The 14,438-nt window shown below is 39.4% G+C and overlaps 1 protein-coding gene across 4 annotated transcripts in view; it reads right to left on the bottom strand.

Moving 5' to 3' along the window:
• CTCF (CCCTC-binding factor) overlaps positions 1-14,438 on the bottom strand; it is a 49,300-nt gene that overhangs the window by 22,429 nt on the left and 12,433 nt on the right. The window lies entirely within an intron of this gene.

Below are 14,438 nucleotides of genomic sequence, written 5' to 3'. Positions count from 1 at the left end.
ATGCTCTGTCTCTCAAAAAATGAATAAACGTTAAAAAAAATATTTTTTTAATGGAAAAAAAAATCAGCTAATTCATAGTTTCTGGCTCTTAAGTCTTGTGAATACTCAAAGTACCCAGATACCTAAGAGTAAAATGGGTCTGAACAATCACCCAATTCATAACAATAATCCAACTTAACAAAACCCACATATATAAGCTTAATTCAAAATTAAAGTGTTTTGTATTCTTGCCCTAGTGTCACAAAAAGCTTTTGCTACTTCTATTACAGACACATTTTTCCAATTCTCTGTCTGGGTACCTTAACACTGTACCCATGCTGGCAGTCAGGACCACCTGTAAGGCAATACAAACACTACAGGAGAATGGGTAAGGCTTGGTCCTGCATTCAAGGAGTTACTACCTATTTTTATTTATTTTTTAAAGTTTACCTATTTAAGTAATGTCTACAACCCAATGTGGGGCTCGAATTCACAAATGTGGAGATTAACAGTCACATGTCCTTCCACCTGAGCCAGCCATGCCAGGCACCTCTTCAGGTTCTCCTGGACTCTACACAATTAGAATTTGCAACTTAATAGATCTCCAAGTGGTTTCATATCCTAAAGTTTGAGAAGCACTATTTATACCATCGCTATTCACAGATATTTTAAGAGAGAATTTTCAGGTCAATAATGTCCCAAAATTAGTACCCCAACAAGGATGGGATAATTCTAAATGCTGGCATTAGGGAACAGAGAAAAGGCCCATCTACCTTGGCACCATTCTTGGGAAAAATACCAAAGTACAAAGAACAAAAAATTCATAAGCCATAAATGCTAATGCTGACCCTGTCAGAGGTTCATCTCATAACTCCAGGCTATTTAGATATCTTTAATGGTAAAACTAGTGGAAGGAAAACATTTAATGTCTAAGTTCTGTTGGGTTGTGAAGCACACAACAATCTGAAGAACACAGAAAAATCCATCCCCTCTCTGCCTTGAATTTGAGAAATTTTAAATATAACTTGTAAAAAACTTGCTTGTAAATAACTAAGTCTAACCTAAAAGAAATCACTGGAATTATAAACCAAGTAGAAGAAGAAGTGGTAGAAAGGAGTACAAATTGAAACCAATTGTGTTGCCAGGGAGCTGAGCTGACAAGAGTATTCTCTCACTGTGAAAAAAACACATGGCATAAGGTTCCTGAACATGGGCCTCTACTCAGGGTACTAAAGCAGCAGCTTGTTTTTACAGAGAAAAATCAGGCACAAAGTAGCAAGGTATTAGCCTCTCCCAAATATTGCTTAGAAAACTCAATGCATCCCCTCAAGCACTTTATCTAATATTCTCCATGAGAAGGGAGTCTCTCCTTTGAATCAATAACTAACCTAATAGGCTGGACCAGGTCTCTCTTCCCACTCCATAAGGACTGTGCTCTGCTAGCTGTTGTCACCCCTTTGCCAGTTCTGATCCATTTCTTCTCTTCCTCCAGGGACTTGGCTCTGCTTCTACTCAGTTTCTCTTAGCCACACAACACACAGAGAACTTACACTTACCCAACTCCCCAATTTTCTGCCTCTTTGCTTGAGTCAGCCATACTTTCTAGGTTTTATCAAACCTTTCTGAGGACACCACCACTAGAAAGGGGTTTACATTTATTTCCAGAACACATTTTTTAAAGATTATCAAAGTATAGTAGCTTATTTAGAGAAATCTGAAAAAGGAAGCACATAAAGATTTTTTTTTTTTCATAAAGATTTTTTTAAAGTTATCGATAGGATGCCTGGCTGGTTCAGTTGGTGGAGCGTGTGACTCTTGATCTTGGGGTTATGGGTTCAAGGCCCATGTTGGGTACAGAGATCACTTAAAAAACAGAATCTTTAGGGGCACTTGAGTAGCTCAGTCAGTTGAGCATCCAACTTGATTTTGGCTCAGGTCATGATCCCAGGGTCACGGGAATGAGCACTGTGTCAGGCTCCGCACAGAGTGTGAAACCTGCTTAAGATTCTCTCTCTCTCCCTTCGCCCCTCTCCCCAACTCACGCTCGCTCTCTAAAAAAAGTTAAATAAATACAAGATAAAAAAATAAAATAAAATCTTAAAAACAGTTACTCACAATTCCTTTACCTAATCACCTACCATTTTGGTATGGTTTTTTTCAGTGTTTTTCCCCTTATGGATATTTTATACATAAATGACATTGTATTATACATATAGTGTGCACACATTTTTATACGGCTTTGCTCTATCTTCAGAACCTTTCCTTACTAAAAAGGACTCCACTCCCTCTTTAGCTTTTTATAATCCCCTTTGCTTGGTCCACAAGCACCAGAGCAACCAACCCAAAGGCCTTCCCCTTACCTTCAATCTCAGTTTCTGTGGCATCTGACGGTATGAAACTTGTATTCCTCCTTCATTAACCTCTTTTCTCCCTTGGTTCTGTCTTTCCTAGGTCTCTCTCTTCCTTTGTCTCTGAGAGCTACTCCACCTACCCTCTGAGCATATCAAGGCTCTGTTCTTTTCTCTGTAGCCACTCTATTCGCCAGCCTTTTTACTTCAGCTGTCTCCACAGAGGTCTTTCAAACCCACATCTGCAATTCTCTAATTTTTTCACTGCCTACGAGAGCTCTGACCCAGTGATGCTTGGCTATCACCTTCAATTCGATGGCACTTGAGAAGGAATAAGGAAACCTGTACTCCAGTCCCTAATGCATCACTAACCAAAAGAGGAGCTTACAAAGTGGGTTAGTCTTCTGAAGAACTTGTCTTCTGAACTTACAAAGTGGGTTAGTCTTCTGAAGACATTTTGTATTCTCTGTCATCTTCATGACAAAGTAAAGCTTAGGGACATTTATTTTATTTTAAACAGTAACTTTTGGTGTATGTATTTATTTAATTTTTAAAGTAAACTCTACTCCCAACGTGGGGCTTGAACTCATGACCTTGAGATCAAAAGTTGTATGCTCTACTGACTGAGCCAGCCAGGCACCCCAGGAACATTTCTTAAACATCATTCGACCAACTTGTGGGTAGAGGGTGGGGCAAGAGGAGGTTCCCTCAGACTGTGGCAGGGTGATTCTGGCACCTGTGAGTGTTGGGGTTGGCAGAGAGGAAAACTGGCACCTGAGCACGTCCCTGCTCTTGATGACTGGGTGAGTGGGAGGATGTGGAAGCCTAGCCTCTAACAGAGGCCCCTGAGGTCTGGCCATGCTCCTAACTACCCACCAGCCTGGCCTGCATCCTTGGGAGCCTACTGGATCAGCCCTCGCCCTCTTGCCTCAGTGTCTTCTCTACCTGCTCTATGTTGCTCAAATCTTTCCCATCTTAAAACTTCCTTTAACCCACTTGACAATTTAGCACCTGACATTTCTGTATTCCTTCCATGGTCAACCCCACACTGTCTCCACCCTTTTCTCTTCCATGCCTTGGTTCACCAGTCTGGTTTGTTTCTCAATTCTCTACTGAACTGCTCTAAGCCTAGCAATGGCCCTTAATTGGCAAATCCAAAGGAGACTTTTCTGTCCTTATCTGACTTGACCCCTCAGTGGGATTCAGCATTCTATTCTAGGCTTTATCCCAGATTTATGCCAGACCATCAGAAAAAAAGCTGGGTATATTTGGGTCACATGGTCTTATCCCTACAGAACTGCTTTCACCAAGTTTTGTTTTGGCATTATGCCCTTGGCTTATACTAAAGGATACGTGGCAGAAATTTTCAAGTTACACACTTGGAAAGGTCTTCTTCAATTAAGGATTTTTTTTCTTTCATTGTTGAGACCTATGTTACAGGATCATGAGTTACCATTTTTTTTAGTTGGGCCACACCTTGTTCAATTTTTTTCCTCTCAAGCTATATAGTAATAACTTCCTATTCTAAGTTGTATTTTCTAGGGTTTTGACTTTGTATCATTTATCATTTATATTTTCTGTACACTTTGTCAAATTGTAGAATAAGATGGGCTTTAAACCAGGGGCACATGGGTGGCTCAGGTGGTTAAGCATCTGACTCGATTTCAGCTCTGGTCATAATCTCTCGGTTCCTGAGTTTGAGCCCTATGTCAGACTCTGCACTGATAGCATGGAGCCTGCTTGAGATTCTCTCTCTCCCTCTGTCTGCCCCCCCATCCCCGCTCATGCACGCTCTCTCTCAAAAATAAATAAACTTAAAACTTACAACTGTATATATGTAGATGTGTGTGTGTGTATACATATGTAATAGAAAACACAAAAATATAGAAATATAGGGAGTCTTACCATTCTTAAAATATATCAAAATAGAAATAACTTCAACTAAAAATGTGCAAACCTATTTGAAGATTATAAAAATCTTCCAAGAGGCAAAACAAACAAACAAAACCAAAAACCAAAACAAAACAAAAAACCCCAAACAAACAAACAAAAAAACCCTTGGCTCTAAGAAGCATAAAAGACCTCACTGAACAGGGACACTACTGTCTATATCCATGATCAGAAAAGCCAAACATCATATAAAGCTGTTAATTCTTTCTACTTTATATAAAGTCATTTTCAAAGTGTCTGAAAAATAAACGATAGGAATAAAATTTCCAAAAAAATGAAAGCAACCTTCTATTTCCAAATATTGACATATTATAAAGTCACAATAATTAATATAATGTATACTATCACTATCACAACCAATCAATTTAAACAGAAGAGAGGATTGGGGCACCTAGGTGGCTCAGTCGGTTAAGTGTCCAACTTCAGCTCAGGTAATGATCTCATGGCTTGTGAGTTCAAGCCCGGCATTGGGCTCTGTGCTGACAGCTCAGGGCCTGGAGCCTGCTTCAGATTTTTTGTCTCCTTCACTCTCTGCCCCACCCCTGCTCATGCTCTCTCTCTCAAAAATAAATAAATATTAAAAAAAAATTTAAACAGAAGAATCCAGAAACAAACCCTAGAATATAAAAAGTTGTCATTTTAAAAATTAGTGGGGAGAAGAGGATTACTTCATAAAAGGTACCAAAAAGCTATTAAACTATTTGGAAAATATTGAGCTATATGTTTTTTTAATTTTTAAAAAATGTTTATTTTGAGAGAGTAAGCACATGCGTGCGCACAGGGGAGGGGCAGAAAGAAAAGGGAAACACAAAATCCAAAGCAGGCTCCAGGCTCTGAGCTGTCAGCACAGAGCCCCATGCAGGGCTCGAACTCATGAACTGTGAGAGCATGACCTGACAGCTAAAGTCAGATGCTTAACTGACTGAGCCCCCAAGGTCCCCTTGAGTTATATTTTTAATCCATCTGGAATATAATGTCATTTAAGAGTTAAGGAGACATTAACTGCCCCCCCACACACACACACTTAAAAGCCCTCACCTTGAAAAAAGATATAGGTGAATAGCCTTCTGACCCATGAGGAAGGCTTTGTGCTTAGACACAGAAATAATAGGAGACACCAGAGTAAGATTACTGAAATTTTAACAACCTTAAAGTAAAAAATTTCTTATGACAAAACACTGAACAAAATTAAAAAGAAAACAGTCAACAAGAAAATTGTTTGCAGCAAATGTGACAAAGGACTAACATCCTTATCGTATCATTGTAAAATGTGTAAGAAAAAGATGAACACCAAAAGAAAAAAGCTGGGCAAAGGACACAAATACATGACTCAAAGAAATCCAAATGGCAGATGAAAAAAAAAAAGAAACCAAACCTCAACACTAAAACAAAAAAGGAAATTTAAAATAATGCGACAGCATGCTACCTCTATTAAACTGCTACAGCTGTTTTAAAGCAAGGTGCTTTGAAACTAGCAAGGTAAATGGTGATATGAATCAAGAATTTTTAAAATATTCAAATTGTGGGGGTGCCTGGGTGGCTCAGATGGCTTAGGCATCTGACTCTTGATTTCAGCTCAGGTCATGATCTCAAGGTCCTGAGATCGAGCCCCATGTTGCACTAGGCATGCCTGCTTAAGGTTCTTTCTCTCTCTCCCTCCCCCACTGGCATGTGCGCATGCTCTGTCTCAAAAAAGTAACTACACTTCATTTTATACCCAAATAATCAGAGATGAACATCAAGATTTCAAGGATATTATTAATCAAAGTGAATAGTTATAAACTCTAATACATCCGGAGAGGAGTAATTAAAACTTGGTAAATGATATATCCACCAAGTGGAATACTATACAGACATTAAAAATCATGTTTCAATATAACACTTAACACGAGGGAAATGCTCATTCCATATTTAAAAAGGACACGGACAGGGCGGGGGGAGGGAGTGTCAGAAGAAGCAGAATAGAATAATTATTAAGAGCTCAGGTCCTTCAGCCAGAAAACTTCATTCCAATTCTGGTTCTTTTACTTAACTAGCAGTTGATATGGAGTGAGAGATACTACCCTTCTGTGCCTCGGTTTCCTTTTGTACAAAAAGGGACAATAATAGCCCTATGAAGGGTCATCCACTTCATAGGCTGTCATAAAGATGAAACAGAACAATGTACACACACAGCCTGGGTCCTATGCTCCTCTGTATCCTCCACCCCAGAGGGTAATGAATACATGTTAGCTGAACAAATATATAACCTCCCAGTTTCCTAGAATTCTAATCACAGACCTTACATAAATGTTCCCCACTAAAATGTCTGATAAACTACTGAATTTCTGTAGAATGAAGGTAGCAACCAATGGACAAAACCTGGAGACTGACCAACTCTAGGAAACAAACAGAAAAAGAGCCAAAAGGAACACAACAAGCCTCCCAGGCTGGTGTCCCTCATTAGGTGTGTCCAGCATATTCCTGCCCAATGAAATCTTCCTTTCTGAAATTTGGTGCAAAAACTCACTGTGGTTGAGGTTTACCGCATCAACTCCAAACTCTTCCCCCATTTATTTATTTTAGAGACAGAGAGAGAGAGAGAGAGAGAGAGAGAGAGAGCGCGCTCATGAGTGGGGGAGGGGCAGAGAGCGAGGGAGACACAGAATCTGAAGCAATCTCCAGGCTCTGAGCTGTCCGCACAAAGCCTGAAGCGGGGCTTGAACCCACTAACTGTGGGATCATGACCTAAGCCAAAATCGGAGGCTTAACCAACTGAGCCACCCAGGTGCCCTTCTCCCTGCTTTTTAAAAGCAATCTCTGTGCCCAACGTGCAGCTCGAACTCAAGACCCTGACATCAAGAGGTGCATGCTCTACTGACTGAGCCAACCAGGTTGCCCTCAATTCCAAACCTTTTAGCTTGGCTCCCAGAAGTTTGTTCCCATCCTTTCCACCCACTCAACCTCACCTCCTGGGCATCTTCTAAATAACTGCTTACTGTCTTGTACCCTCCCAGCTCAAGTGATCCCCTAAATCACATCTTCTCAAGTGCAAACTGACTTCATGTTTGTTTGGTTTTCACTGTAGTATACTTTTCTATGTCTATGTCTTTACCTCAAATAGACTATTAGCTTGTTGAGAGGAGGAACTATAACTATGCCTTTTACTTCTGTATCCTCTACAGCAATAAATACAAAACAGTATTAGGTAAACAGCAGACACTCAATGTCAATGTTACTGTCACATGAAACATATAAATGGTTCCTGCACACAAGAGCAGGAAAGGAATACGGAAAAACAAAATATCATATGCTAAGTGAAAGCTTAATTATGTGAATTTATTTCCTTTATTTTTTAAATTTTATTTATTTTGAGAGAGAGAGAGAGAGGGAGGGACAGAGAGAGAATATCCCAAGATCCCAAGCAGGCTCTGTGATGTCAGCACAGAATCCAACGCAGGGTTCAAACTCATGAACTGAGATCATAACCTGAGCTGAAACCAAGAGTCAGAGGCTTAACCACCTAGATGCTCCATGAATTTGTTTCCTTTATTGCTATGTCTGCGTCAATAAAAAGTCCTAACGACACAATTATAGGTTAGAGTAAAACAATCCTGCCACATAAAAATAAAGGCTAGGGGCACCTGGCCGGCTCAGTCAGCAGAGCATGAGTCGTGAGCTCAAGCCCTATGCAGGGCATAGAGCTTTGATAGATACATAGATAGACAGATAAAAATGCACTCGTGTCATACACTGTAGGTGCTCAAGAAATATGTTCTATGTGAAAAAAATTTTTTTAAAAAGGCTAACTGTGACTGCGCTGATTTTGAGGACAGTAAAATTTAGTAACGTATCACCTAGATTACATGGTTGTACAGTCAATGTGTCAGGTACTTCCCAAAGGAAATCAACCAAAATAACCTTCCACACTCACCAATGCAAAGGTCAGTCCTTTGGAGAGTTCAGTTATTATAAAACATACACACAAGGGGTGCCTGGGTGGCTCAGTTGGTTAAGCATCTGGCTTCGGCTCAGGTCATGATGTCACGGTTTATGGGTTCAAGCCCTCCATCAGGCTCTGTGCTGACAGCTCAGAGCCTGGAGCCTACTTTGGATTCTGTGTCTCCCCTACTCTCTGCCCCTCCCTCACTCACACTCTGGTCTCTCTCTCTCTCTCTCCCTCAAAACTAAATAAAAAACATGAAAAAAAAATACACTAAGAATACATGCACACTAAGAATAAGACAGTGGAGAAGAATGATTTCTAGTAGTCTATTTTCTTTTTTCTTTAAATGTTTATTTATTTTTGAAAGAGAGAGACCAAGTGGGGAAAGGGTAGAGACAGAGAGAGAGGGCCAGAGAATCTGAAGTGAGCTCCATACTAACAGCAGAGAGCCTGACACAAAGCTCGAAATCAGGAACCGTGAGATCATGACCTGAGCCACAGTCAGAAGTTTAACTGACTGAACCACCCAGGCACCCCTATTTATTTTTTAAAGATTATTTGTTTGGAGACAGTGGGGAGGGGCAGAGAGAGAGAGGGAGAGACAGAATCTTAAGTAGGCTCCATACTGTCAGCACAGAGCCCAACATGGGGCTCAAACCCACGAACCATGAGATTATGACCTGAGCCGAAATCAACAGTCAAACACTTAACCGATTGAGCCACCCAGGTGCCCCTAGTAGTCTATTTCATAAACAAAGCTACCACATCTTTTTAATTTTTTTTTTTAACGCTTATTCATTTTTTTGGACAGAGTGGGGGAGGGGCAGTAAGAGAAAGAAACACACACACACACACACACACACACACACACACACACACACACACAGAATCGGAAGCAGAAGCAGGCTCTAGGCTCTGAGCTGTCATCACAGAGTCTGACGTGGGGCTCGAACTTCACGAACCATGAGATCATAACCTGAGCCGACGTCAGACACTTAACCAACTGAGCCACCCAGACGCCCCAAAGCTACCACAACTTTTTAATATATACTGTCCTTTACAAGGGAAAACTGACTGCTAAAAACCCCTTACTTCCTGGAGCACATTTGAAGACTATCTATACACCCTTCGCAAGAAATAATAATCCCAAGTTCCCATGATTATAAGAATACAGTAAATAATATATGCAACATACAAAACACGTGTGTAATCGACTAGGTTATCAGTGAAGCTTCTGTTCAACAGTAGGCTGTTGGTAGTTAAGTTCTTTAGAAGTTAAAAGTTATACTCAGATATTCAAGCTGGAGGTTGGGAGATCGGGGGGCGCTGAAGTCCCTAACTCCATGTTGTTCAAGGGTCCACTGTAACATGATGGGTGCTGTAACAGGGGTTAACATGCTTCCTACCAGCCTGACACAAAGGATGGTTTAAGTGGGTAAGAGATGGGTCCAAGAAGAGGAACTGCTAAAGCTGGGTCCTAAAGGATGAGATGAAACTTGACAGGCAAACTACAGTAGAGAGGAACTCTAAAAGAGGAAATTTTATGTGGGAAGAAACTTATGTATGGAATTAGACAAATTTTCTGCAAAAAATTCAACATAACTGAGTGGAACTATACTAAATAATCTCAAATTTATTATTGTGACCTGGTTTCAGAGGCCATGTTCTAGTTCCTCAGTAAGGGTAGCCTGTTTATTTCACTTACTGAATATTTACCCAACAAAATAGAAGACAAAGTTTATCTGGGAGTCAACATTCTAGTGCCATTGTACTGATTGAAGGTTGCCTCCCAAGCACATGCTGTCCCTCTCTGCTTTCTATAGCCTGAAAGATACTTTTGCTAGCATACAACAACTTAATGCTTCACTTCTCCTCATGCTCCCAAGGGTGACTATGTCAGGAACCACCAGATCTCTCTTTGTTCTGCTCCAGGCCCAAATACCTAAAAGCAGCTCAGAGTTACACTCTCTTTGGAGCAGTCCTACAGTCTTTCGTTGCTGGGAATATGAGAAAGGTAGGATCTATGGCAAGTCTATTACTGTGAATAAATAAGTATGTTATAAAAAGAAATAAGTTATACACACACAGTATAGAATTTATACAACATGTAACAGGCACATCTATGGATTTTGGTGCACATTCTACCTGAGCAGTAATTCCCAAACCTGGATGGTATCAGGATCACCTGATAAACTTTTAAATACATAGATCCCGGAGATTCTGATTCAGTAGGTCTAGGGTGGAAGAGACCTTGTTCCAAAAGGTCCCCAGGTGATTCTGATATAAAATCTCTGTTGACCTTGGTTTGGAAGTGACTGACCTAGAATACAATACTTATCTACCCTAAATACAGGTCTACATAAATCCAAGCTACTCAAATACCACTGTTTTCTACTAAGAGAATTTTTGGTTCATTCTTTAGAACAAAGAATTGTTTTGTTTATTTATTTAAATAAAATATATAAAGCCTACCTCAAAACTAGTATGATGTCCATATAAACAATAATGGAAATGTATCACCCAAGATGGAAATCCTAATGTTTTACCTCTACCATGGGTACCATCAATACCAAAATATCTCTCTAGATGGTATGGACAAGCTCAACACATGACAGAAGGAAAAAAGTAAAAAGAGAAGTGGAAAAACATGGTAAGACTGAACTCATGGTTTTGCAGTGTGTTTCAGTGACCATGTGGCCAACGTTTGAGTGTTTCTGTAACCCAGTACTCACTCATGAAGGCTACTTAGAACCAAGATAATTTTTATTTGATAAACAGGGTCTTATATAGGGTCAATATTAAATCAGAAGCCAACAGCTTAAATTCAACAATGCATACCTATACCAAAGGCATAATAATGATAATAAATGGCAATAGGAGATCTCTGAACAAAGATCAAGTAATACTTATATTAAAAAAAAAAAAAAAAAAAAGACAGGGGCATCTGGGTGGCTCAGTCAGTTAAGTGTCTAACTTTGGCTCAGGTCATGATCTCATGGTTTGTGAGTTTGAGCCCCACACTGCGCTTTCTGCTGTTAATGCAGAGCCCGCTTTGGATCCTCTGTCCCTCCCTCTCTCTCCCCCCTCCAGCTTGTTCTCTTTCTCAGAATAAATAAAAATAAACTTAAAAAAAAAAAAAAATAAGAGTAAGATATCCTTAGTGAGTAAATAGTATAATAGCATGAAATATAGAAAATAGTTAAAGTGCTATTCAATAGATAGAACAAAAGAAATCTGAAAAACCACAAAGGATACATATGTATAGGAATACAGACATACAGAAGTTTAAACAAAAACAAAATGTTACTCTAAACTATTATTAATCATGAAAACAAATAATTTGTCAACTTGATTGCTCCTTAAAAATACGGAAACAAATACAGGAAAGAAGGAAATCTAGGCAATAGGTTAACCAAGAAATGGGGGAGGGGGATTACACATTTATGAATACCCAAAAGACATGACAAGGAGAGAAGGAGCAAAAGACCTTGTCTAACAAGTGGTCAGGAAAAAAAAAATTATAAATAAAATTTACCTCAAAGAGGTAACCAAGTCACTATATTTTAGTCTCAATATACATTCACAACAAAAAATTGTGTGTGTGTGTGTGTGTGTGTGTGTGAGAGAGAGAGAGAGAGAGAGAGAGAGAGAGAGAGACACCAACTGAGCGCACGTGCATGTGTGTCCAGGGGAGAGGGGCAAAGAAAGACAGAGAATCCCAAGATCCATGCTCAGTGTGAGCCCAACATGAAGCTCAATCCCACGACCCTGGGATCATCACCTGAGCCGAAATCAAATATTCTAAATAGGAGTGGAAAGATAAAGATACAAATAAAACAGGGACGCGACCATACTCTTGATCTCAGATCACGATCTCATGGAGATCGAGCCCCAAGTTGGGCTGTGCACTGGCAGCAAGGAGCCTGCTTGGGAATCTCCCTCTTCCGCTCCTCTCCTGCACACATTCTCTCTCAAAATAAATAAACACTAAAAAAAAAAAAAAAAAAAGAAAAAAGAAAAAGGAAGACACATGGAGCACCTAGGTGGCTCAGTTGGTTAAGTGACTGACTCTTGGTTTCAGATCAGGTCATGATCTTGCAGTTCTTGGGCTTGAGCCCCACACTGAAAACAATTAGGGTACCCTCTATTATTATACAATAGTTATATATCATACCTCTGGGAATGTAAAATATCTTATATCTGCTTTATATGATAATGACCATGCTATGCCAGTTTTGTTATATCAGAATTTATAAAGAAATAAAAAGTAGTGGGATGAAACAATTTAGAACTTTCAGTGGTCCAACTAGACAATACTAAAACTACGTACTAACCAACCCTGGCCTCAAACCATGGTCTGTTTTTACCACAGGAAAACTATTGAAGGACTCTGAAAAAGGTTCTGAGTTAGAAGAGATAAATAAGCTCAAAATCTAAACAGTGGTGGTACTAGACCTTTAATTTTAGCGACAGCCAGAGCCTAATAACGCACTGTTTAACATGGACAACCTTTAAAGTTGGTGACCAAAAAAAATAAATAAATAAAATCTGACAAATACATACTGAAAACCTAATGTGTGCCAGTGCACAGGTATACTATACTCAAGTGCAGTAATGATGTATAGTTTTCATGCTGTTTTTCTATAGATATACACTGATATATATTTCTGTCAAAAGAGATCTAAAAAAATGAATACATATAGGGGAGTCTGGGTGGCTCAGTCGGTTAGGCGTCCAACTTCAGCTTGGGTCATGATCTCACAGTTTTTGAGTTAGAGACCCACATCAGGTTCTGTGCTAACAGCTCAGAGCCTGGAGCCTGCTGTGGATTCTGTTGTCTCCGCCTCTCTCTGCCCCTCCCCTGCTTGTGCTCTCTCTCAAAAAGAAATAAACAAAAAAAAAATTTAATGAATATATAGCAAATAATTAGCTACAGAACCAAATGCAGCAGGATATTCTGTGAAACCCATAGACTATTCAGAGCCAGTATGGGGAAGAATAAAAAAGGCAGATGCATTTGTCCTACATCTATGACTTCAGGTATATCACTTTGCCTCTTAGGTTTCTTATCTGTAAAATGAGGGGATTGCCAGATGACTTAAAATTTCCTCTGGCTTTAACATTCTACACTTTTTTTTAGGTTATTAGTTAAATTCATCCCTGTAGGTAAGAAGGGAACAAGTATCCCCACTTCCAGGCTATAGAAATCAGATGGAAATTTTAACTGCATCCATCAAGGCTGTACAAAAGGATGGAGCAAAAGGTAACTTCCTAGCTTTGCAGTCCACTTGTCCGTAACCAAGAATTAGGCAGAAGTCTCTAAAATCTATTTAGATTAAGATGGCTAAGGCACACGGCTCTACTGAGTGGCATTTATATCTGAAGTCGATGAAATTTGATGAGGTATCTCTGTGTCAGGCGAAAACACCACAAACATTAGACACAAACCTACCAGACTGGTTCTTTCCTCCATTAGGATATGTTTTTTATACTAGACAGTCTGCTCAAAGTGAAGTTACAATCACTATTTGTGTAACTCCCCACACACTCCTTGCACAAAGAGTATCAAGACATCTGCTTTTCAAAAGCCCTCCCAATCTAGGACATTTTAGGATTCTGTTGCCACCTTTCTTGTTGGGGAAACTACCGTATCATCTACCCTTCTACAAAATAAGACACTCTATTTCTTTAATTTTAGTGTGAAAAATGCTTAAAGCCATAGTTATATACTTGATAGGGTACTATTTAGCCATTAGCTAAGATGAACACTTACCTAGAAGTCATTAAATTGGCAAATATCTACTACTGAGAACAGTTCAGAATGAAAACAGGACTCTGAATAGTTATTACAGACATCTCAAAATCTATGTACAATTTGGCTCTTACTCAAAGTCGACTTACTCTTATATTACAAATAATTCAAACAATGGGGATGAGGGGGGATAAAGTATTAGAAACAAAAAGCTAGGGTTAAAAAGACACTGGTCTCCAAAGGAACAGGTTACAAAACTTAACATCCAGCAATAAGAAAGTACATTCTTAGTAATTTAAAGTAACATAGGGTATCTAATGGGAAAATGTGCATAACATACAACATGAAGGAAGATTACAAAAGAGGATGCAGAACAGGATTCCAACTTTTCCAACTTAGTTTTTTATTTTCTTTTAAGTTTATTTATTTTAAGAGAGAGAAAGAGAATTCAGGGGAGGGGCAGAGAGAGAATCCCCAGCAGGCT

This window comes from Leopardus geoffroyi, chromosome E2 (genome assembly GCF_018350155.1).
Source record: "Leopardus geoffroyi isolate Oge1 chromosome E2, O.geoffroyi_Oge1_pat1.0, whole genome shotgun sequence".
NCBI classification, from domain to species: Eukaryota; Metazoa; Chordata; class Mammalia; order Carnivora; family Felidae; genus Leopardus; species Leopardus geoffroyi.
This window is presented reverse-complemented; position numbering and strand designations above follow the sequence as displayed.